The 24,536-nt window shown below is 47.4% G+C and overlaps 1 pseudogene; it reads right to left on the bottom strand.

Annotated features, from left to right (window-relative positions):
• The window catches only part of LOC135917804 (formin-binding protein 1-like), an 86,314-nt pseudogene that overhangs the window by 31,573 nt on the left and 30,205 nt on the right, over positions 1 to 24,536 (bottom strand).

The following is a 24,536-nucleotide window of genomic DNA, read 5'->3' as shown; positions in this document are numbered from 1 at the left end:
CCACAAGTTTGTACAAACATCAGGAATTACAGATTCATACAGAAACTGTGATGGAATATTTGTCGGGGCATCTCAGATTCTTGTTTCCATTTGATCTAAAATTGCTTGCTTGATTTTGGGATACTTCTTTCTTTACTCCACATCTTAAGTAAATGTCACGTGTAAAGCAAGAGCTGCGACACTTTGTCCTAGTCTATTTGTTTGGCGCACCGTGATACCATTTCAGGCATCACCTACCACCATCTGCCTCACAGAAAAATCCTAGGTTCCTCGTGTTCATAATGAACATAGCTTCATTGTATAAGCATGAAACTTTTGAAATTATCAGAAGTGTAAAATAGACACTTAGACACTGACTCTCCGGACAGGTGTAGATATGCTAGAGCTTTTCATACTAGAGTCACATTGTTATAGTGGACAATGGAATGCAAATTATAGTATATAGTAACTTAAATGTCAAAAGTGTTGGTCACACTTCACTTCTAAGGCAAAAATGTGAGAGAAGCAATTCTTTCTTTATGCTTAAGTTTATATTTTCAAGTACTATCTTTTTTTATATTTAGCTCAACCAACATACAAAAGAGCAGATTACAAGCACTTTAGCATAGAACAGACCAGAAACTGTTCCAATCAATGCATGGCCCCAGGATTCAAGTAGCACCTTGTACTTACGAAGATGATTGCAATTTTAACTTTGGCAAAAGCAATGCAAGTTTCTGCATCAAAAAAGATGCAGCATCACCTATATATTGGTGGTAGCAAACCACCAAAGTCACAACCGCACGATGCCAGCCGACTGCTCAGACAGCCTCACTTCAGAACTGCAACATAAGATGAAACTGCTCCCCTCAAGGTGAAGGCTAAAATTTTAAAAGTTGGTGAAAAGAGTGCATAGTTTCTGTGCCTATTTTATACAACCACTAAATATTGAGAGCATTCTTGCTTTGGATGGCAATTACCTAAATATACGCTTGACAGCAAAATGTTGAAAACTTACCGATTCTGCTCATCATCTTTCTTCTTGGGATGATAGCTCTTTGCAAGGTTCCTAAAAGAAGAAAGAAAAAAGCCAGTGAGTGGTCAATAAACATGTTTAATGTGGCCTAGGTGGGATGAATCGCTGTCCTTTTGCTAAGGACAGGCAAGCAGTGTTTCCAAGTGTGACCCCGCACATCCTCCGTGTGCATTCACAATTGGTGCTACACAGGCAATGGCATTGAATGGGTCATACCCACACCACACACAGAGAGAGCGGGGGGGATTAATGTAACTAAAGCTTTGACAAATAATGACTGATTCTCTGTGAACAAGACAAAGTATGCTGCATGTTGTTCATAATTTAATTGATGCACAGATGAGCTAAAGCACAAGCGGTTGATACAACTACTTCGAACACATGCACCTTAGACCATCCCCACACCTTGTTGGTATGGTATGAAGAACTTTATTTAGGTCCTGAGGGATAGGTCTGGGACTGATTTGGGCCGCTCCCACGTCGGTAGAGAGGCCGAGCCCCTCTGCCATCACACGGGCCCTCTGGACAGCCGTGAGTTGGTCCACCAGCACTTCACTGTGCAGCATCCGCTGCCACTACTTTTCACCTCGAGAACCATCACCGGCCAACGCCAAGCAGCGCCACAGCATGCGTTGTAAATCGAGCAAACCCCCACACTTACTACAATAGACTGAAACCCCGCAGTCCGGATTAATTTTATTCATGATGACCGGGTTAGGGTACGTTCGTGTCTGCAGAAGCCTTAATGTAACCGCTTGCGGCCTATTTAATTTAGGATGTGGCAGCGGGAATGCCCTGCGCCCTAAGTAATAGTGCTTGGTGATTTCGTTGTAGGTTAACAGTTGGTCTCTGTACTCAGGAGCGGGAGATCCAGCCCCTTCAGGGAGTACACGGCACACTAATCCTCGTGCCTCCCTGTGCGCCACCTCGTTGAGGTGACGCGGGGCTCCCTCCACTGTCCCCATGTGCGCCGCGAACCAAGTAACTGTATGCGAAGCGATATCCCTACCCTGTAGCAGTCTGTTAGCCGGTTTCGCAACAAGTCCTCTCGAGAAGGCTGTAATGGCAGATCGCGAGTCGCTAAACACCAAAACTCTTCTTGAATCAATTAGTGCTAGAGCAATAGCCACCTGTTCAGCAACCCCCGGATCTTTGGTATAAATGGAAGCAGCACTTCTAACGCTCCCTTTGCCATCTACCACCACCAACGTATAAGCATTTTTACCACTATTCCATGCGGCGTCAACAAACGCAGACTGTTCCTCCTGATCCCTTGCTTCTCGCAACAAAGCCCTAGCTCTCGCGACCCGCCTCCCTACATTGTGCACGGGGTGGACATTCCGCGGAAACGGACGAACCATGATATTTGCCCTAAGGTTCACGTTCAACTCGTGTAGGGGCGCCCTATCGTGCGACACAGCCACCGATTCTTCAATTGACTCTAAAATATGCCTACCCGCTGGTGTACCTAACAACCGCACCCTCTGTGCGGTACGTTGAGCCTCAGCGATTTCATCTAAAGTGTTATGCGAACCCAGTCGTAATAACATATCGTTTGACGTAGTCATAGGCAGACCAAGCGCAGCCTTGATGGCTTTTCCGATTAATGCTTCCAATTTATTTTTCTCCCCCCTATTCCAATTTAGCATAGCTGCCACACACGAGAAATGACACATAATGAATGCGTGAACAAAGCGCATCGCACCTTCTCCTAAACCCCTATGCCTATTAGAGATTCTTCTTATAAGTCTTATGGCCTCCTCCGTTTTCTTGGTAATACGCTGAATGGTTCTAATGTTCGATCCGTTTGCTTCAAGTACAAAACCCAGGACCCTGATTGCTTCAACTTTGGGTATCACCGAAACTTCCCTAGTATGAATTCTAATGCAAGGCTCAACTTCCGGTACCCAACCCCTCGGCATACGACATAGCTTCTTAGATTTGAAGATCAACTCCGACTGTTTAGTGGAGCACTTGAGCCCCATGAGACCCAGATACTCCTCCGTAAGCGTTACCACCTGCTGCAGCCTAGCCTCAAGCTCTTCATCACTACCACCGACACTCCATATAGTAATGTCATCCGCGTAGATAGAATAGCCAATATCCTGGACAGTGTCCAGTCTATTAGCCAACTTCGACATCGCCAGATTGAATAACATAGGCGATAGTACGGATCCCTGCGGAGTACCACAGCAACCCAATTTAAAGACTTCCGACTTTATCTCCCCAAACCTGAAACATGTCCTTCTATGCGTAAGGAAAGCCTTGACAAAATGGAAAAGCTGCTGCCCCATATTCAAGTCGAATAGCACCCGTAGAATGAAAGATTGTCGGATTTTATCGAAAGCTTTTTCCACGTCAAGTCCAATTAGTGCCTTAGTATCCCTTGTCTGCCGGTCAAGGATCTGATGCTTAATCCTGATAATAGCATCCTGAGTCGAGAGGCCGGGCCGAAATCCTATCATCGAGTGCGGAAAGACCCCATTGCCCTCAACATAACGCGTTAGCCTATTTAAAATGGCATGCTCAGTGACTTTCCCCAAACACGACGTCAGGGAAATGGGTCAGATTTTCAAGCCCTATGGCCTTCCCCGGTTTGGGTATCAGAACAGTAGTTGCAAGTTTCCACTCTTCCTGGAAAGAGCCTTCCTTCCATAGGAAATTGATCCGCCGCGTAAGGAACTCAATTGACCCATCCTCTAAATTCCGTAGCATTTTATTCGTAATGCCATCCGGCCCTGATGCCGATCTACCATTAAGATTCTGCAGCGCCATCTTTATATCACATTCAGTAAATTCCGCGTCCATAGCTGCATTTTCGTCTCCACTATATTCCAAAACCTCATCCGGTGTATCGTGCCAGGTCTCCAACGGAAGGTATCTCCCAGCCAAATCCTTCAGCAACTCCTGCTCCGTGGAGTCCCGACACGCCTGATGGACCACCTTACCTATCACAGTCCTCTGATTAGACTTAGTGTGTCCCATCTAGTAAATGTCTATGCGAACTCCAGGCGCCTACCCTCTTAATGCGAAAATCAATAGAATTGCACACTTCATCCCATTGCTGCTTGCACAGTACCCGACAATGGTCTTCAATTTCCTGATTAACCACTGCTATACGCTTTCTAAGCCTTCTATTCAATCTCTGACCCTTAAATCTCGCGAACATCGACTGCTTTGCTTCCAACAAATGTGCCAGGTGACTATCCATGTGTTAGATACACACATAACATACATCCAACTGCTTTCGATACAGGAAGCACCGAACCAGAGTTGGCCCACATCTGACGAAATTGGGCACTTTTAACCCGTCGAAAACAATGATGATTGATCCTGTGTTTTTGATTCGTTTGACCGCCATAAGCCAGCGGATTGCGATCGTTAACAATGTTCCGCTTAAGTGTCGCGGGGCCATCCATAATGTCTACATTGCGAATGACCCCCTTACACGTAGTGTGTGGGGCCGTCTCGTACGCACTGACTTCAAAATCCTTGTTGGGCCTGATGTTCTTAAAGCAACATTATAGGCAAAATATAGGCAATGAGAATTTTGTGTTCTAAAGCAACAACTACGCCACTTCTGCCTACAGTTCAACTGCGGCGAGCAAGAAATTGACTTTAATGCGCAAGAGGATTAATTAAATTCTGGGGTTCTCCGTGCATGCCATAGTGGGAGACTCTGAGTTAACTTTGGTGACCTTTTTTACTTTAATAAGCCTAGTAAGCCTTCTTAATAAGCCTTCTGCATGCCATTCCCATCGGAATGTGGCTGCGATGACCGGAATCGAACCCACGACCTCAAGCCCAGCAGTGCAAGGGGTCTGCAATCGTATTGCAATTACATATGCAAGAGGATGGGTCTCCTATGGAAAAGCGGAAATTGCTCCTACAGCAAGAAATTATGCTCACAAAAACCTGTCAAGAGTATCCAATGAATGATGGACAATATTATGCTGCATCCCAACCTCTTTTCTTTTCAGGCAATTTAAAGCAAGGAAGAGGTATGCTGTCTGCAAACATTTTAATGAGCAACTACTAATTCATTTCTTGACACAGAATAAACACAAAATTTCGGAGTCTGTAACCCATGGTGATAGCCAAACTCCATATTTGCCTTTAGTATTCCTTTATCGCTTTAGGCGCCACGTTTTCCCCACACACAAATTAAAGTTGTCCAAATAACACATAAACAGGCTTTCGATTCAAATGCCACTTCCCAGCGATATGTTGTTGAGCCTTTTAGAATTGTTAATCCAAAAATTACGATAACTAGTGTTTCTCTGGTAACATGGCCTCTTCATTGCTACCACTGTCTCTAAAAGACACCTTGTAATCAACATTGAATTCCTCTGAAACAGAGGTTGTAAGAAGTTCTTCGATTTTTCCATCATTTAGAAAATACACAGGCTTTTGGCACCTGTATGCCATGTCGAAAAACAAGAGACATGGGCAACATCAACACTCAATAAGCTTTGTGCAATCTCGTATAAGAATGGAACCTAATATAACATTTTAGTTTAAAGTATTTACACAAAATTATGAAGCCAGGTTAACTTGCGAGATCGATTTATGTGGACACACACACATTGTCTACAAACTACAAATCGCGAATATACCCTAAAACATACTTAATATCAATTTAAAGTATGTTCGCGCAGCCAACCACAAAGCGCAGCACGTCGTGACATTGACGTCAAGCGAGGAGGTTTGTAAACAACCACGAAAACGCTACATCACGAGTTTGTGCTGTCTACCATGCTCCTTGCATGTGCTCTGCCTCTCAGTCATTGCTCACACGCCGCATGTGCTAGCTAGATATGGTCGCGCCGCTAGTGTGTACGTCATGGACACGTAGCAGACCCATCGGGGCGGGGCCGGCGGGCAAGTTCCTCGTCGCTCCGATCGTACAGGTCAGACGACATGTACGCTTGCCGATGCGCGCAAGCTCGCGTCTACGCGCCTTGTGCCTGCAATGCCTTGTGAGGTATTGTGGTTTGCATTGTTACGATCGGCCTGCAGGGGCACTGCTCCGCAAACCTATCTCAGCCCGCTGCAGTTGTTTCGATCGACCCGAGGGGGTGGCGTCCTTCAGAGAACCGGCGACGACGACAGCACTAACCAACCATGCACTTCCTTCGGAGAACTGGAGAACACGGCAGCGTTAATCCACCATGCGCCTCCTTCGGAGAGTTGGTGACTGCAGCAGGGCTGGTCAAGTTTGGCAGACAGTGTATTGATGGTTTATTTGCCATGGCCTTCATGGTCTATTTGCAGCAAGAGAGCTTCTCTAACAAAGGGTGTTTTGCAGTGCGTTTCCTCGGGCCCCAGGATTGGTCACAGTCTGCTGATACTTGTTGCGGCTACCGGAGAAGTCAGCTCTGGAATTAAGAGGCGCCGGCTAGGGTCAATCGTGACAATCTGGCTATGAGGACCCGCTCAACTCGGATTCTGGGAATCCAAAGTGCATATGTGAGTGTGTGAGCCCTCCCTCTTTTTTTTTGTTTAAGGCTTTTTAGCAGCAGTTTGTCGGCTGCTAGGAGAGTGCTTGGTGCTTGGAGCTTTGTGCTAGTGGGCAGTGTGCTGTACGCTTCGTGCTCCTTTTTGCAGTCATGCTAGGCTGTTGAAATGTATCTCTTGTTTTAATGTAAATAAATCCTGTACTCCTAGTTCTCGATGAAAGCAAGTTCCTCCCTACAACAACGTTCCAAGTGTGGGTGAGTTGGACGACGGCATGGGCCAGCTACGACATAGTTCATGCTACGTCAAATCCCCACAACTGGATGGCAGTGGTGGGATCCTCCTACAACTCTGACAACATCCACAAAGACGCGCTTCCATGCGCGCGACAGCACGCGTTCACGGGAATCACTCATAGACGCCTTGGAAGTCGTCGCTTGGTACTTCGTTATTGAGTGTTTCAAAATCCTTCCATAACTACAAACGTAATTGTTACTTTCAGAGCTGTTAGATCAGCACATAAAGTAAGCACTTTTTTGCATGACATAAATCTGCTTAACTGAGAGTTAAATGTATCGCGCCGTAGCTGCGTAGTCAGGCGCGTCGACGTGAGGCAGCCCAAGCGCGCGATTACAGAGAACAGCTGTTCACCGAGATGGCACCGCGTTTTGACGCGTACGAGCCATGCCACATTGTCTGCGCATGCGTGGGCGCGCGGAAACGAGCTTGCACGCATCCGTAAGCGTACGTGTGGTGAGTGCTTAAGAGAAAGCTTTAGCTCGTGCCCAGCTCCGACGCGGCCTATTCAAATACATGTCAAAAATGACGCTTTTCTGAGACAGCCTCTGGACCGACTTTAACGATTTTTTTTTTGCATTTGAGAGAGAAAGCTAAATTCTAGTGACTCTTGGAAACGGAATTTCGAGTTAGATCCTGAATTTTGTTAAAAAGACTCAAAAATTCGAAAGTTTCAAGAAATATTGAAACACGAACTTTATAAATTAATAGCTCTGCATCAAGAATAGATATTGCGGTTCTGTAAACGGCATCCACTAGATCATTAAAGCGGACAAATTTGATGTCATTTGTTATCTTACGTGAATTTTTTACGTTGTGTACAAGGGTTCTGCAAAAGATGTATTGACATGTTACAAATTTTTTTCAGATTCATGTGTAAGATATCAATTTTGTCCGCTTTAGATGCAATTCACATATGTGTTACATCATTTTTCTTTGCTGAGTTACAGCTTTGTAAACTTGATAAATCGGTCATTCTAAAAATGACCGATTTTGCCACTTTTAAATAAAAAATCGATGACGTAAATCGAAAATTAGAAACCAACAGTCACTAGGTTTTAAATATTTCCTTTAATTGCAGCAAACCTCACCAAATTCTGTGCAGTGGTCGCTCAGAAAAACGAATTCTCCTTTTACATATACTCAGATTAGGAGCACCCCAGCTAAAGCTTCGTCTTAAGCGAAAGATATCGAAAAGACGGCTTGCGGCACAGAAAGTCATGTGAGCTTGCATCGCGCAGACACGCGCTCGTACCACTGCTCGCGCGTTCGTCGTCTTCCACAGCTGGCTCCGATGCCGCTCATCATGGGGAACAAAATATGAAAAAGAAAATTGAAAAGAAAAAAATTCAGAGTTTTAAGATAGAGTTCATTCAGGCACTCGAACCCACGGCCTTTGGTGGGAGAAAACATTAAGTAACAACGCATTCGAATTTCAAGTAATTTAACGAACGTCTCTTGAGCGCGCAGGCTTTCGCCTTCACCATCTTTGGCGTATGCTAAAGCGACTCTATTTTTTTTCTCCCTGGTGGAGACGCTGGCCTCTCACGCCACTGACGGCAGCACAGAAATCGGCTACAATTTGATAAAATATAACTCGTAAAGTGACCTCGAAATCGCGCATGTCATAAAACGTTGCGCGAAATAGTAAATCGTTGGCGCGATTTCGACTCGCAATCGGTCAGCGCAGCAGCCATAGCAATCGTCTCTGCAAAGTGACATGTTTTCACATCGCTACCAGCGGCGTCGGGAAAACTACTTGTACTGCCACCAGGGTGTCTACCAAGTTGACATTTCCAGATTTCCTGAGTTTTCCAGGTTTTTCCTGAGTGCCTTTGCAAAATTCCCGGAGTGACAAAGAACATTTTTTTATGTCAACACTGGCTGACGCCGTGTCGCCCGGTGCTGCTGCTCTCTAAGAAGCGTGTAAAAAAAAGAAAAAAGAACGACTTAATTTAGTTTGAATACCAAAGAATAGTGTATTGTATTCGAAAGGAAAAGGGAAGAGAGGGGTTAGCAAAATGCACAGCGAATAAGATATCTTCAAAAAAGTCCCTAGGGGCCGCGAAAACGTCCGAAAAATTGGACAGTCCGACAAAAATGAATGCGTATTTTAGTGCTGTTATGGGCTCAAATCACCACAGGCACGTCCGCAAAAGTTCTGAAGGCCTGCCAGTACACTTATGCCTATCAGTGCTCGTACTGTGACATGAGATGGTGGGTTCCCTCCCGCATGTATAATTAAGGAATACATACTACGTCCCGTGACAATTGCCCGTTCCTACGCTTGTCATGCTTTACCGCAATACTTCGCTAATGATTTTTACGAACGGGAGCGCAGAAGCGTTGCTAAGAAAGGAGACGTGGACAGGAAAAAAGCGTCTTTCCTGTCCACGTCTTTTTTTCGCTAAGCTTCTGAGCTCCCCTTTGCATAAATCATGTCAAACCAACTAGCCCAACAGCTTACTATTCTTCGCTAATGCTTCACCGCGTAACATTCTTAGCTGACTTTAGGGCACCAGTATTATGAAACGCGCTGTGCGTTCCGAGCTTCGGAATTAAGCGCGAGGATTACGAAGGCGGAGTCGGTGCCATTGCTGACAACGGATAAGTCAATGAAAAATACGACACCGAACGGCAAGAAGCTTAATAGCGAACATCGAAGCAGCTAGGCCAAGCTAGTGTTCCTAGAATATTGGCTTTGCCGCGTTGGTGGTTACTGCTACCAGCGCATTTGCATGCGAGAGCACCGGTTCGAGGCGGCGAGATAATCAACATGGCGGCGGTGGAGGCTTTGATCGATGCCGTTCCAGATCACGGCAAAAAGTCCGGAAAAGAAAACGGCGAAGGGTTCTTGCGTCTGAAATTTTAGACGCTTTTATACATTGACTATGGGGTACGTGGTGGTGCCGCGAAGTCATCCGAATTATCGGGCACGCCTGAAAAATTGGGCGTCAGGAAAATAGGTCGTTTACTGTACACTGGCAACTCCTCCAGCCAACGCGGCGTCAAAGAGGATTCGTTATGATTCTTCTGTCACTCGAGCCAGCATTAGCGCGGCCGCTTTTGTTGCCTTTCAATAAAATTTGTTAATTTTCCCTGATGGAAGCACAAATTCCCAGAATTTTCCTTGAGTACTTCCCGACTATTCAAAATACGCGTGAATTCCCGGTTGTCCCGGTTGGTAGACATCCTGTGCAGAACATGAATGTGCAGACGTTGGTTGTGTTACCGAATATAGGTGCTTTATTACGAGCTGCGGACGGATCGCAAGGGCCGTCAGCCTCGGATCCGACGGCCAGCGAGCTAGGCCTATACTGTTTCCCAGCGATCACCAGCAACCCGTGCTGGCTCATTTGCTACCATGGGCGTCGATGAGCGGAAGATGTGGACAGAGTTTGTGCACGCCACTGGACGCTTAGAAAGGACCCCGTTCAAGAACAGTAAGATTTGCTCGCTTCATTTCGAGCGTACCTGATATAAACAAAACCCGCTGAGCTTCGCGCAGTCCGATTATCTTCCACCAAGACTATACGCACCCCCAAGTCTGGTGCTGTGCCGACTATTTACCCCACCTTGTGTCCTGCTCCGGTATGTGCTTCATTCACAAAGCGTCCTCGATGAATGGTTCCTACTACATGCAGCGGTGCGTACGCATACTGAAAGCTGTCGCTGGCCGCACTTTCCGAGTCGTTGCTTTGTAGGGGATCGAATGGAAAGTGGTCGGCCACGTCTAATACGTCGGCGACTCCCACCTGCAGGAAATCATCGCAGGTGCACGACAACGTTGGCGAGGACATCGCAGAAGGATATCCAATCCATCGCAAAGCATATGCAGGCGTAGCAGACTAACTAGCATCAGCGCGCACGTCACAATTTTGTTCGATCACGGGTCCAGCGGTGTTTACAAGCCTCCTGTCCCCTCTCGTTGCTCTCTGAAACCGAAACATTAACTGGTGGCTGCAAACAAGATTCCAAAAGTACGCGTCGCGCTCTGAAGCAAATCAGATTTCCTGCCGTGATTACTGGTTCATTAGCTAGTTATTACAGCAGAAAAAAAAACAAGCTCGAAAATTTTTGTTTTCATACTCCTTTAACCAAGCGAGTGGATGGTGCAATGAATCCACACATATTTCAAACTCGCGAATTATCTTGGGCACAGCCAGGGGTGCACACAGGCGGCCAGACGAGTATATTCCTGCGTGACATTTAAAGGGACACTAAAGGATAATACTAAGTCAAGCGAAAGTGATAGAATAATCCTCGAGAATCTGTAAGGCGTCAATATTATTGCGAACAGAGCCTTACTAATAGAGAAATCGAGGTAAATGCAGGACATGATGAGATACTCCTCCGGGACATTCAAGCACTTGCCCGATGGCGAAAACACTCCTGAGTTAAATTCTCTCACTGGTACTCAACTACTCGTTGCAAAAAACATCCTCATGTTGTATTATAAGATTAAATAAAATGCTACTTGTCCAGTTCCATTTCATGTTTACAAAAAGAGGACTCATTGAAATTTCCGTTGACAACGATGCGGGCGGTCGAAAGGTTTCGTGCTCCTCGACTCAGCACCGCCCACGCTTTCGCTTTTCAATACTTTCCTGACCGCGTATGCTGTGCTGGTCTTGCTGGCCCGCGAAACTCGCGTAAACTGTAAGTAGCAGAAAATTCAACTTCCATGTGATGTCGCGGGATGCCCGAACGGTCGACGTCACTTGACCGAAAAGCCGCTGCAACGGCGAATCCGCCACTCTGTCTTAGCTCGGTACCACCGTCTGTCGGGCGACGTTTTACTCACCGACGGCAGCAAAGGGCGGTGATGGCGTATGCAACGTCACCACTCGCCGGTTGGGTGGCGGGAGATTTTAATTTCAAAAAAGGTATTCAGACCCTCCAGATACAGTTTTATCGTAAACGAAGTATTTTCTTGGCACGAGAGAAGCGTTGCGAGGTTCCTGGAACGGTATTTAAACAGTCCACGGCGACTTTTTAGTCTCCCTTTAAAGGGAGAAGCATAAAGGACCACAAACGTCTCACAATATTGCTACCACTACACCTTTCTGTACCCTTGTGCAGCATAAGCCTCACGATGTTTCGGACACGAGCCGCACGCGCTGCCGTAGACATGGCGGCCATGAACAAAGTTAGCGCCATATCGACTAGGCACCGAAACCGCAACTTCGGTTGCCGATGAATGAATGAATGAATGAATGAATGAATGAATGAATGAATGAATGAATGAATGAATGAATGAATGAATGAATGAATGAATGAATGAATGAATGAATGAATGAATGAATAGTTTTTATTGGCGCAAGGGCCAGATATGGCCAAAGAGCGCCGGTCTGCGGTGATGAGTTTGCAACGTAGGTATGAGATCTATGAAGTTGGTGTGGCGTGGCTGTAAGGGGGCCTTAAAAATAGTCGCTGTATAGTACGTAAAATCTTTATGTAATAAGATTATGTCGATGATAAATGACGAATACTATGAACAATAAAATCCATCGTAAAAGAATGACGCAGAATAGAAAATATATGAGATGGTAAAAATACCTGGAGCACCACTGCCTCGCCGGAGCCCTTGAAACACAAGGGCCTAGAGGCACGTGCTATACGAAAGAACTATCACAGCGCCATCCTCTGAAAAGAGGAGGCGCTACGAACATGTGGGGCTAACAACATGCAACACAACATCTTTCAGATAACTTAGGATTGCGTTGGTGTCAAATAGCGGTTCTGGGCCGAGTAACATTACTGGATGAAGGGGAATGTGCTGCCGGTATGCTAAGGGAAAATGTTTCTTTCAGATTCGGCTTTCGGGCACTCCAGGAGGACGTGGAGGATGGTAAGCCTCTCCCCGCATCTACCGCAGGTTGGAGGGTCATTTCCGGTGAGTAGAAAATTATGGGTGCCGAATGTGTGTCCTATTCTGAGACGACCGAATAGGACATCTGTTCGGTGTAATTTTGTTACAGAGGGCCAGAATCCTTACTGTGGCATTATCACGTGGAGCTTATTTGTTTCCACGTCCCATAGGCGCTGCCAGTGGTTCCGTAGTTTCCTCCGTAAGAAGGGCTTCAGATCTGACAGGAACTGCAGCGGTGGGATTAGCAGAATGCGATGCAACTGATGTGGAAATCTGGTCCGCCAGAACATTACCTTCGATGCCCCTATGACCTGGCACCCAGCATAAGATGACATGCTGGTTACCTATATACGCTTTACACAGAACGGAATAGAGTTCATTAATTACCGGGGTTTTGTGGTTAGAGAATGACATCAAGGCCTTCAAAACATTAAGGGAGTCCGTATATATGACTGATTTCTGGAGTTTAGATTTCCTGATATGCTTCACAGCCGACAATGGTGTGTAGGCCTCAGCCGTAAAGATACTAGTTTCCGGATGCAGTACATCGGTTTCCGAGAATGATGGACCAACGGCTGCGTAGGACACCCAATCGTGCGACTTCGATGCGTCTGTGTAGCACTCCGTGCAGGAGTGTTTGTGCTGGAGTTCCCGGAAATGCATGTGAATTTCAATCTCTGGAGCGTGTTTTGTAACTTGCATGAAAGATATATCGCATTGTATCAGCTGCCACTCCCAAGGAGGTAGCAGTTTGGCTGGATGCATTAAGCGAAGCTCGAGGAGTGGGACATGCATTTCATGACTAAGCTCCCTCACACGCACCGAGAAAGGCTGTCTTACGAAGGGACGATTATGAAAAAGTGTAGCACATGTCATGTCGTTAACGGTATTATAACACGGATGTTCAGGATTAGAGAGGACTTTCAGAAAATATGTTTGGCTGATCTATGTTCTCTGAAGATGAAGTGACCACACATTCGATTCTGCATATCAACTTTCAATGGGACTTGTCCTGAAAGCGCCCGTGGCTAAGCGGATACCTAGATGGTGAACAGGGTCTAGCATCTTTAGCGCACTCGGGGCGTCAGAATGATAGATCATGGCGCCATAATCTAATCGTGACAGAATCAAGCTCTTATAAAAATACATTAAGCACTTCCTGTCACTACCCCACGTAGTCTGGGATAGAAGTTTCATTAGGTTCATTGTTTTCAGACATTTTCTCTTTAAGATGTTATATGTGGGGGACGAAAGTGAGTGTATAGTCGAGTATAATACCTAGAAATTTGTGTACATTGTTTACAGGTATCTGTTGTCCACATAGTTTTTAAGCAAGGATCTGGGATCAGGCCTCTTTTTCCTGTAAAAAGAACACAAGAACTTTTGTTAGGATTGATCTTAAATCCATTTTTGTCTGCCCACATTGACACTTTGTTCAGGCCATGCTGTACCGGTCTCTCGCAGACTGCGAGGTTACAAGATTTGAAAGCTAAATGAATGTCGTCCACGTAGACAGAGTAAAAGACGGCCGGTGGTAATGAAACGCGAAGCGTGTTCATCTTGATGGTGAAGAGCGTGCAGCTGAGCACGCCTCCTTGGGGTACACCAGTTTCTTGGGTAAAAGGACGTGAGAGGACATTGCCGACTCTTACCCGGAAGGAACGAGTGGACAAATAGTTTTCTATTAGGATTAGCATATTACCATGGATTCCAATTTCTGACAGGTCTCTCAAGATTCCGTAGCGCCACGTTGTGTCGCATGCCTTCTCCATATCGAGGAATATGGATAGGAAAAACTGTGTGTACAAATGCGTCACGGATGTTTGCTTCAATACGTACAAGGTGATCAGTTGTGGAGTGCCCTTCCCTGAAGCCACACTGATAGGGATCAAGCATTTTTCTCTGTTCAAGGAAATGGATGAGTCGCCAATTAATCATTTTTTCATATGCCTTGCAAAGGCAACTTGTGAGGGCTATCGGGCGGTAACTTGCCACTGAGGAAGGATCTTTGCCTTGTTTCAAAACAGGAACCACAATGGCTTCTTTCCATGTAGTTGGAAGGTATCCTGCAGCCCAAATGGTGTTGAAAATTGTGAGTAGTGCAACTTGGGTGTCATTACGTAGGTTTTTGATCATTTCATACGTGATTCTGTCAGATCCCGGTGCAGAGCTCTTGCATGAGCTCAAGGCAGCTCTCAACTCGGCAATACTGAAAGGGCAGTTGTACGATTCCTTTTGCAGACATGTTCTTTTGAGCGGCTTACATTCTTCTATTTGCTTATATTTCAGAAAGGATTTCGAATAATATTTTGAACTTGACACGCTCTCAAGGTGCTCCCCAAGTGAGTCTGCCTGGTCTTGCAGCGTATCACCCTGTGTGTTTACCAGAGGGAGTGAATATGTTTGTCGCCCTCTAATTCTATTTACGCGATTCCAGACTTTCGCCTCATCTCTAAACGAGTTGATGCCAGATAAAAACTTTTGCCAACTCTCTTCAGGCCTGTCGGCGGGTTCTCCTGCCTTGAGACTTTACTTTCTTAACGTTAACAAGATTCTCTGCAGTGAGCGAAGCGCGTAGCGACCCCCCCCCCCCCGCTTTGTTCCGATTCCTACGTGCGATTCTACATTCATCGTTCCACCACGGGACATGTCGTTTGCATGCCCAGCCACTTCACGTATGCATTTAGATGCGGCATCTATAATGAAGGCTCTAAAGTACTCCACAGCAGCCTCAATTTCTAACGAGGACATGTCATCCCATGATATGCTAGTTAAGGCTCGGAATTTCTCCCAATCTGCTGTGTCAATCTTCCACCTAGGAGTCTGTGGTGGATATTCGTTTTCATTGATGATGATGTTTGGTGTTTAATGGCGCAAGGGCCAGGTGTGGCCAAAGAGCGCCATGTCTGGGGTAGTGGGTGTGCAGTGTAACCATGATTACTGTGAAATTGGTGTGACATGGCTGTAAAGGGGCCTTGAAATATACGCTCTAAAGTGCGTAAAATCTGTCTAATAAAATAATGGCGATGACATATGACTTGTACTATGAACATTTCGATGCATTTAAAAATGAATGATACGATAGGTAAGATATATCAGATTATAAGAAATGCTAGAGCACTACTGCCTCCTTAGAGCCCTTAAAAACACAAGGGCCTGGAGGCATGTCCTATGCAAAACAATTATCGCAGCGGCATCCTCCGGAGAGAGGAGCCGCTACGAATGCATGGGACTTATAACATGTAAGACAACATATCTGAGAAAACCTGAGACTGTGTCTATTAAAAACCGGTTCTGGACCAAGAAACATCGCAGGATGAAGGGGAATGTACTGTCACTATGCTAAGGATAAACGTCTTTCTCAGATTCGGCTTCCCGACACTCCAGGAGGACGTGGAGTACGGTCAGCCTCTCCCCGCATCTACCACAGGTTGGAGGTTCACTTCCGGTGAGTAGAAAGATATGGGTGCCAAATTTGTGTCCTATTCTGAGACGACTGAATAGGACATCTGTTCGGCGCGATTTTGTAGTAGAGGGCCAGAATCCTAACTGTGGCTTTATTATCCGTTTCCGCGTCCCACATGTGTTGCCAGTGGGCTCGCAGCTTCCTTCGCAAGAAAGGCCTCACATCTGTGACAGGCACCTCCGCGGTAGCGTTAGCGGCTCGCGATGCGATCGGTGTGGCCATCTCGTCCGCCAGAACGTTGCCTTCAATTCCCCTATGGCCAGGTACCCAGCATATTATGATAAGCTGCTTAGATGAGTACGCTTTACACAAGACGGAATAGAGCTCATTAAATACGGGATTTTTATGTTTGCTGATTGTGATTAAGGCCTTCACAACGCTTAGGGCGTCTGTATAGATCGCTGCATTTGGAAGTTTCGATTTTCTTATATGCTTCACAGCAGAGAATAATACGTAGGCCTCGGCCGTAAATATGCTTGTTTCCGGATGCAGTACGTCGGACTCCGAGAAGGATGGGCCGGCGGCTGCATAGGATACCCCGGCATTTGACTTCGAACCGTCTGTGTAGAACTCTGCACAGGAATGCTTGTGCTGGAGTTCTAGAAAATGCATTCTGATTTCGGCCTCAGGAGCGTGCTTTGTAACTTGAATGAAAGATGTGTCGCATTGTATCAGCAGCCACTCCCAAGGAGGTAGCAGCTTGGCTGGATGCATTAGGCGAAGCTCGAGGAGTGGAACATGCATTTCTTCACTAGGCTCCCTCACACGCAGCGAGAAAGGCTGTCTTACGGAGGGACGACTGCGAAGGAGTGTAGCATATGTCATGTCATTAATGGTATTAAAACACGGATGTTGAGGATTTGAGTGGACTTTCAGAAAATATGTTTGGCTGATGTGTGTTCTCTGCAGATGAAGTGACCACTCATTTGATTCTACATATAGACTTTGTATGGGACTCTTTCTGAAAGCACCAGTTGCCAGTCGGATTCCTAGATGGTGGACTGGGTCTAGCATCTTTAGAGCGCTCGGGGCGGCAGAGTTATATACTACAGCACCATAATCCAATGGAGACCGAATTAGGCTCTTGTATAGGTTCATTAAACACTTCCTGTCACTACCCCACGTAGTCTGGGATAGAAATTTCATTATATTCATTGTTTTCAGACATTTTTCTTTCAAATATTTAATGTGTGGAATGAAAGCGAGTCTGTAGTCAAGTATGATACCTAGGAATTTGTGCTCTTTGCTGATAGGTATTCGTTGTCCACACAGTTCTAAGGAAGGATCCGGAACCAGGCCTCTCTTGTAAAAAGAACGCAAGAGCTTTTGTTAGGATTGATCTTAAATCCATTCTTGTCTGCCCACACTGAGACTTTGTTCAGGCCATGCTGTACCTGTCTCTCGCAGACTGCGAGGTTACAAGATTTGAAAGCTATTTGAATGTCGTCCACGTAGACAGAGTAAAAGATGGCGGGTGGTAATGAAGCACGAAGCGTGTTCATCTTAACTATAAAGAGCGTGCAGCTGAGCACGCCTCCTTGGGGTACGCCTGTTTCTTGCGTAAAAGGACGCGAAAGTACATTACCGACTTTTACCCGGAAGGTACGACTGGACAGGTAGCTTTCTATTAGGTTTAGCATATTACCATGGAGGCCCATTTCTGACAAGTCTCTTAAGATTCCGTAACGCCCCGTCGTATCGTACGCCTTCTCCATATCGAGGAATATGGATAAGAAGAATTGTTTGTGTACAAATGCGTCCCGGATATTTGCTTCTACGCGTACAAGGTGGTCAGTTGTGGAGCGTCCTTCTCGGAAGCCGCACTGATAAGGATCAAGCATTTTGTATCTGTTCAAGGGAAAAGATGAGTCGCCGATTTATCATTTTTTCGAACACCTTACAAATGCAACTTGTGAGGGTTATCGGGCGGTAACTTGCCACTGAGGAAGGGTCCTTGCCTTGTTTCAAAACAGGGATCACAATGGCTTCCTTCCATGCAGCTGGAAGGTACCCTGCATCCCAAATGGTGTTGAAAAGTGTGAGTAGTGTAACCTGCGTGTCATTGTGTAAGTGTTTGAGCATTTCATACATGATTCTATCAGATCCTGGTGCGGAGCTGTTGCATGCGCTCAAGGCAGCTCTCAATTCGGCAATACAAAAAGGACGGTTGTAAGGCTCATTCTCTCGACCTTTTCTTGTTAATGGCTTACGTTCTTCTGTTTGTTTGTATTTGAGAAAGGATTGTGTATAGTTTGTTTTACTTGACACGCTCTCAAAAGATTACCCAAGTGAGTCTGCCTGGTCTTGCAGTGTATCGCCCTGTGTGTTTGCCAGGGGGAGTGAATGTGTTTCCCGCCCTCTAATCCTATTAACTCTGTTCCAGGCTTTGGCCTCATCCCTAAACGAGTTAATGCTCGATAAAAACTTGTGCCAGCTTTCTCTTCTGGCTTGTCGGCGGGTTCGCCTGCCTTGGGATTTTACTTTTTTCAAATTGATAAGATTCTCCGCAGTGGGGGAGGCGCGCAGCAACCCCCACGGCCTTGTTCTGATTCTTACGAGCGATCCTACATTCACCGTTCCACCACGGTACACGTCGTTTGCATGCCAAACCACTTACTTCGGATATGCATTTTGATGCGACATCTATTATGAAGGCTGTAAAGAACTCGACTGCAGCATCAATTCCTAACGAAGACAGCTTAGCCCATGAGATGTTAGTGAGAGTTCAAAATTTCTCCCAGTCGGCTGTGTCTATCTTCCACCTAGGAGCTTGTGGAGGATATTCGTTTTCATTAGATGTTCTTATCATTATCGGGAAGTTGTCGCTCCCGTAAGGATTGGCCGTAACTTCCCATTCGAGTTCGGGCAGTATGGACGGGGAAACTATGCTAAGATCTATTGAAGAAAAGGTTCTGTTTGCTAGGGAGTAATACGTGGGTTCCTTCTTATTCAGCAAGCACGCACCTGAAGAAAAAAGAAACTGTTCGACAAGACGACCTCGCGCGTCTGTACGAGTGTCGCCCCACAGGGAGCTGTGCGCATTGAAATCGCCAAGAACAACATAGGGTTCTGGCAACTCGTCTATAAATGACTGAAATTCATGTTTGTTTAATTTGTAGTATGGGGGTACGTAGAGCGAACAAATGCTGACGAGCTTATTTAGAAGAACAGCTCGAACCGCCACTGCTTCAAGGGGCGTTCGTAGCTGTAAAGGCTGACACGCTATGCTTTTATCAATAAAAGTGGCAACACCGCCTGATGATACGAGAGAATCATCGCGATCTCTGCGAAACGTGACATACGGTCGGAGAAAGTTTGTGTGTTGTGGTTTTAGGTGTGTTTCCTGTAGACACAGCACTTTTAGATTGTGTTTTGGATAAGCTCTTGCACATCAAGGTTCCTAAGAAGACCTCTGACGTTCCATTGAATTATTTGCGATTCCATATTTGAAGTAAATCGGTGCTGTGTAAACAGAAACACAAGTGATGCATTAGGTTACAGTGCTCTTTCGAGGCCCTGTAACCGGGGTTTTCCTTTTTCTGGAGTGTTCGAGGGAGCCTCGTCGCTCCTTAGGCGCTTGGTGCGCCTTGAGGGTAGGTGTAGTGTCCATTGCCTCTAGTGAGGCGCCGGACACGCGCTCTTGCGAGCAAGAGGTTACCAGCGAGGGTCCCACCTTGGAGGGCAAGACCCCTGCGCCCACCAGCCCAGAGGTCGATGGGGCTCCCTGAAGGATTTGGCTGCGCCGGCTGTGGCCAGCGCTGGAAGGGGCCGGGGAGGTTGGGGCAGCCTCGGCTGCGCCCACCTTCGGGGTCGATGGCCCCGTCTGCTGTGTTGGCGTAGCAGCGTCAGCTGCAGCCACCGGGGGGGTGGATGGCGTCACTGCCGCCTCACTGGGTGTGGGTCGGACAGCCGCTGGAGACCATTGTGGCGCTGCCCCCTGACGCGCCACATCGGCAAAGCTTTTCATTGGCAGGTATGCTACCCGCCTGCGTGCCTCCTTGAAAGTTATATTTTCCTAAACTTTGATTGTGACTTCCTCTTTTTTCCAGGACGGGCACGACCGCGGGTATGCGGAGTGCTCTCCTTCACAGTTTACACAATGGAGAGTTTTCACGCAAGCTTCAGAAGTATGTTCGTGGGCACTGCACTTCGCACAGGTTTGGCGGCCTCGGCAGCTCTGCGAGCTGAGACCAAAACGCTGGTACTTGAAACATCGGAGGGGATTTGGCACGTACGGTCTTACACGGAGATTGATGTACCCGGCCTCGATTGACTCGGGCAGGTGAGTATTAGGTGTTTGGTTGCAATTTCTTTACCATCTCGCCTCATCTTAATTCTTTTGACGTTTAGAACATTCTGTTCGCTGAAGCCCTCCAAGAGCTCAGCCTCAGTGAGCTCCAGCAAATCATCGTCCGAGACAACGCCACGGGAGGTATTCATCGTGCGGTGCGGGGTTACTACTACTTGGGTCTCCCCAAATGATACTAGCTGAGGCAGTTTCTCAAATTGCTTCTGATCGCGGAGCTCCAAGAGGAGGTCTCCGCTAGCCATCCTCGACACCTTATATCCTGGACCAAAAACTTCGGTAAGAGACTTAGATACACGGAACGGGGAGATTGTTCGCACTTGTTTAGCGGGTTTTCCTGCGTGGATCACATGAAAACGAGAAAAATTGTGGACTTGGCGTCCGAAAAACTGAAAGACCTCTTCGGTGCGCCCTCGTTTGTGAGGGCGATCAGGGAGTTTAGGAAAAGCGTTTTCCATAAGTACAGTAGGGTTTTCGGCCGCGATGGCGACCACCCACCATGGAGCCCAACAGGAGGACGTGACAGGAGTTCCTGCTAGAGAAACCCTGCCAACGCCAGCCGTACATCACTGCTATAACCGAATAAAGCATAACCAAGGCTGGCTAGCTACACAAGGTTAACCCTTGCCGCCAGGAAACTAGAAATGGGGAGAAGTGATGAGAGGACAGGAAAGATGAAAATGCGAGAGAGAAAGACGAAGATTGGAGAGGAGGACAGGAAAATGCGACTGCGGATGTCCCCCGGGTGGGTCAGTCCGGGGGTGCCATCTATGTGAAGCAGAGGCCAAAGGGGTGTGTTGCCTCCGCCGGGGGGCCTTAAAGGTCCAAACACCCAGAATCAGCTCAACCCCCAGGATCCCCCTTTCCCCAGACACGGCTAAGCCACGCACGGCAACACGTGGGAGGGTCCTACTCTCGTGTGCTCGGGTACGTGGTGTCGCAACACACCAAACGCCTGCTGACACAGACGCCCCTGCGGGGGGTTGCCGATGAAGCGGCGCTGGTTAGGCCTATCGGCTTAAGAGCGGCCGCCGAAGTATCTGGTGAGAAAACGTCACCATCGGAGACCGAGTGCGAGAAAAAAATTAAAAATTAATTTATGGCGTTTTACGTGCCAGAACCGCTTTCCGATTATGAGGCACGCCGAAGTGGAGGACTCCGGAAATTTCGACCACCTGGGGTTCTTAAATGTGCACCAAAATCTAAGTACACGGGTGTTTTCGCATTTCGCCCCCATCAAAATGCGGCCGCCGTGGCCGGGATTCGATCCCGTGAGCTCGTGCTAAGCAACCCAACACCATAGCCACTGAGCAACCACGGCGGGTGAGCGCGAGATAAGACGCACGGACTAGTCAGACGTAGAAGCGAGGTACGGATCCACATGCAGTCACTTCCGTGTGCGAAAAAGGTTGTCGGTGGCAGGAGCTTGGCCGGACCCGCCAGTCGATAAGCCGAAGCATAAATACCCCGCGAAAACGCCGATCGCGTGGTTGCGCCTCAGCGGTGATGCAGTGCGCGCGTGCGTAATTTATCGTTGTTCCCGTGTCTCGTATCGGCAGGCAAGATGCCGAAGGGAGATCAAAATATCCAGGAGACCCATTGGTGTCTCGTCGCGGGGCACCCCATTTGCATTGCTTTCCCATTATTTTTCTTTCTGCCGATGTCTGCGTGTATGCTTATAACGAATACCGGATATAAATATTGTATCTTCGTGGACGACGCGACTTCGTTATAGCGACCGGACTCTCCAATCAGCAAGTAAGACCGCAGTAGAACGACAGGATCTATATACATCCCCATCGGTTCATGGGTTGTATCGCAAACTACCCAGTTATGTACAAATGTGCTGCCTCCCAATGCACGCTCAGTTGCAATAATAGTAAGTAATAAGATCCTGCTCAGAAAGGGTCCACGAAAAAAAGAAAGAAAAAGCCAAGGCGGCCAGTTTTACGGCGCAGCTAGGTTGTCAGTGCTCGGAGTTTCATATGTCCAATAAATATGAAACGACTTTAGGAGATTTATTTGCATTACTACTAAGATTGTCTTTGTGTGATTGATGTAGAGCGCAATTTATTGTACCCGGGTTCGTTATAATCGGGTTTGAGTGCTGACGCGCAGAGGTGCGGGGCGGCATATGTGCGCGAGCGATTTACCGGAAAGTGACATGTCAACGAGTCGAAGACCCCAAGATGTGGCAGACAGAGAAGGAGAAAGATGAGGAGGGGAAGCCAACCCGCCTGAGTCGCGCAGCATACTCCGTCTCGATGGTAACCCGGTCCTTGATGAATTGACGAAAGTTTTCTAGAAAATTCAGGCCCTGATGAGTGTGTTGGGATATCTTGTCATATAGATCCTGAAACGAGAAGCAGAACACAGGGTGTCACTCGTAAGAAGCACGCGAGCAAACGTTTGATGTACTGAAACGGTAATTATCACAAAATGCCGTCATGGGAAATGCAAGCACTCAAGCATTTTAATCTCAGCTATGCCAACGTGAATCCCATCGAGAAGATAAAAGGCAGAACTAATGCGATAAATCACAGTGACAGCAACACACTGCGTGCATTATGTGGATTTGATGCCGCAGATCCCTGGTTCTCTGAAATTTTGCATGTTATCTCACACTGGGCCTCTTCAATTTTCGGAGTTCTGGCAGCCCGCTGGCAGCCACATGGCAACCAGCTGGTTCCGGTCCTGATAGGAAATCACGTGGGCTGAAATCCCAAGACAACCCGAACCTGCCAAAGTTTGCGAAATTGAACGCCGGGATAGCTGGCCGAATGTAAACGTGCTACCAACATGGCAGCGAGGCCGGCGCGCGCTGTTAGGAATGGCCGTACGGGGTGACAATTTGCCAGCTATTTCAGCCCACTGCACGTGTTCCAATCCAACCGGGACGGGGCGCACTTCAGAGAACTGCGGATAACCGGCAGCCACGGGGCGCGGGGTCAGCTCAGGGGAGTTTTCGAGGGGAGGTAATTGGCGGAACCTCCCCACGAGTTTTTCGAGACACCAGACAATGTGTTACCCGGCCGCGCCATCCGGGACGGAGCTGAGTTCTACGAAGCACCTCTGACGTCGGCTCCGGACCTTTACACCAGTGTGTGGGTGCGGCACGTGTATGTTAGCCCTCATCCTCCTCCAAGTCGACAGCCCTCATCCTCCTCCAAAAGTGCGGGTCCTCTTGAATGACGTCGAACTATGACGTCGAGCGGAGAGCTTATGCGATTGTCAGCTGCTAGGGTGTGCTCGTTGTCGTGCTCGAGATGTACTAGTGAGCTGGGTGGCCGTAAGCGTTTTGCTGTGTGCGTCGTCTTGCGTGCTACATTTCGGAGTCACGCTAGACTGTCGATGTATGTCTTGTCTAAGATGTAAACAATGTAAATAAATCCTGTTCACCGAGTTCCTCTCTACGACCGTCAACTCCTTCAAATGGTGGCAGCGGCGAGATCGTACGACGACTCCTACATCTGGTTGACAGCCGAGGGATCGTCCGACAACTCTGACAGCGCTCGGCGTAGTCGGCCCATTTATGCATTGCCAGCTTGAAAATAAATAGTTGCATTCAGGGATACGATCACTTTCGCGCGACTCCCCACAGGACGCGCACTGGGCCAACCTCACCTTGTGCAGCGCAACAGATGGCCTCCGACGCATCCGTTGACAAGACGCGAAATCATGCGTAAGGTATGGTATTCTCGAAAGCGATAACTCGAGGATCCCTGCTCGCAGCGATCACGTCGGCGACATTGATGAGTTGGCGGTCGTTGTGTCATCACTTCAAGAGACATGAAAAAGCAGGATATCGGGTACGTGTCATACGCACGCATAAAATTTTGTGCTGACCTGCTTCGGCTTCGATTTTAGAAAGTTTGTCATGGCTGATGGTGCTCCTCATTTTGACCCTAAGGAGCTGGGGACGCGGCTGGCGCATGAAAATGCACGCCGCCTGTGACCAGCGAAACGTTTCACACGAAAAACATTGGACGCTATCATGAGAGCAATAAGCCAATGTAAGTGTGACTAATGTACGTGTGCCTACTAAACCAGTTCATTCCTACATCAACGGCCTGCAGTTCGGACACTTATCGGTTAAGAACTGCCACCTAAGCATACGACGAAG

Source organism: Dermacentor albipictus, unplaced genomic scaffold (assembly GCF_038994185.2).
Source record: "Dermacentor albipictus isolate Rhodes 1998 colony unplaced genomic scaffold, USDA_Dalb.pri_finalv2 scaffold_13, whole genome shotgun sequence".
Taxonomy (NCBI): Eukaryota; Metazoa; Arthropoda; class Arachnida; order Ixodida; family Ixodidae; genus Dermacentor; species Dermacentor albipictus.
This window is presented reverse-complemented; position numbering and strand designations above follow the sequence as displayed.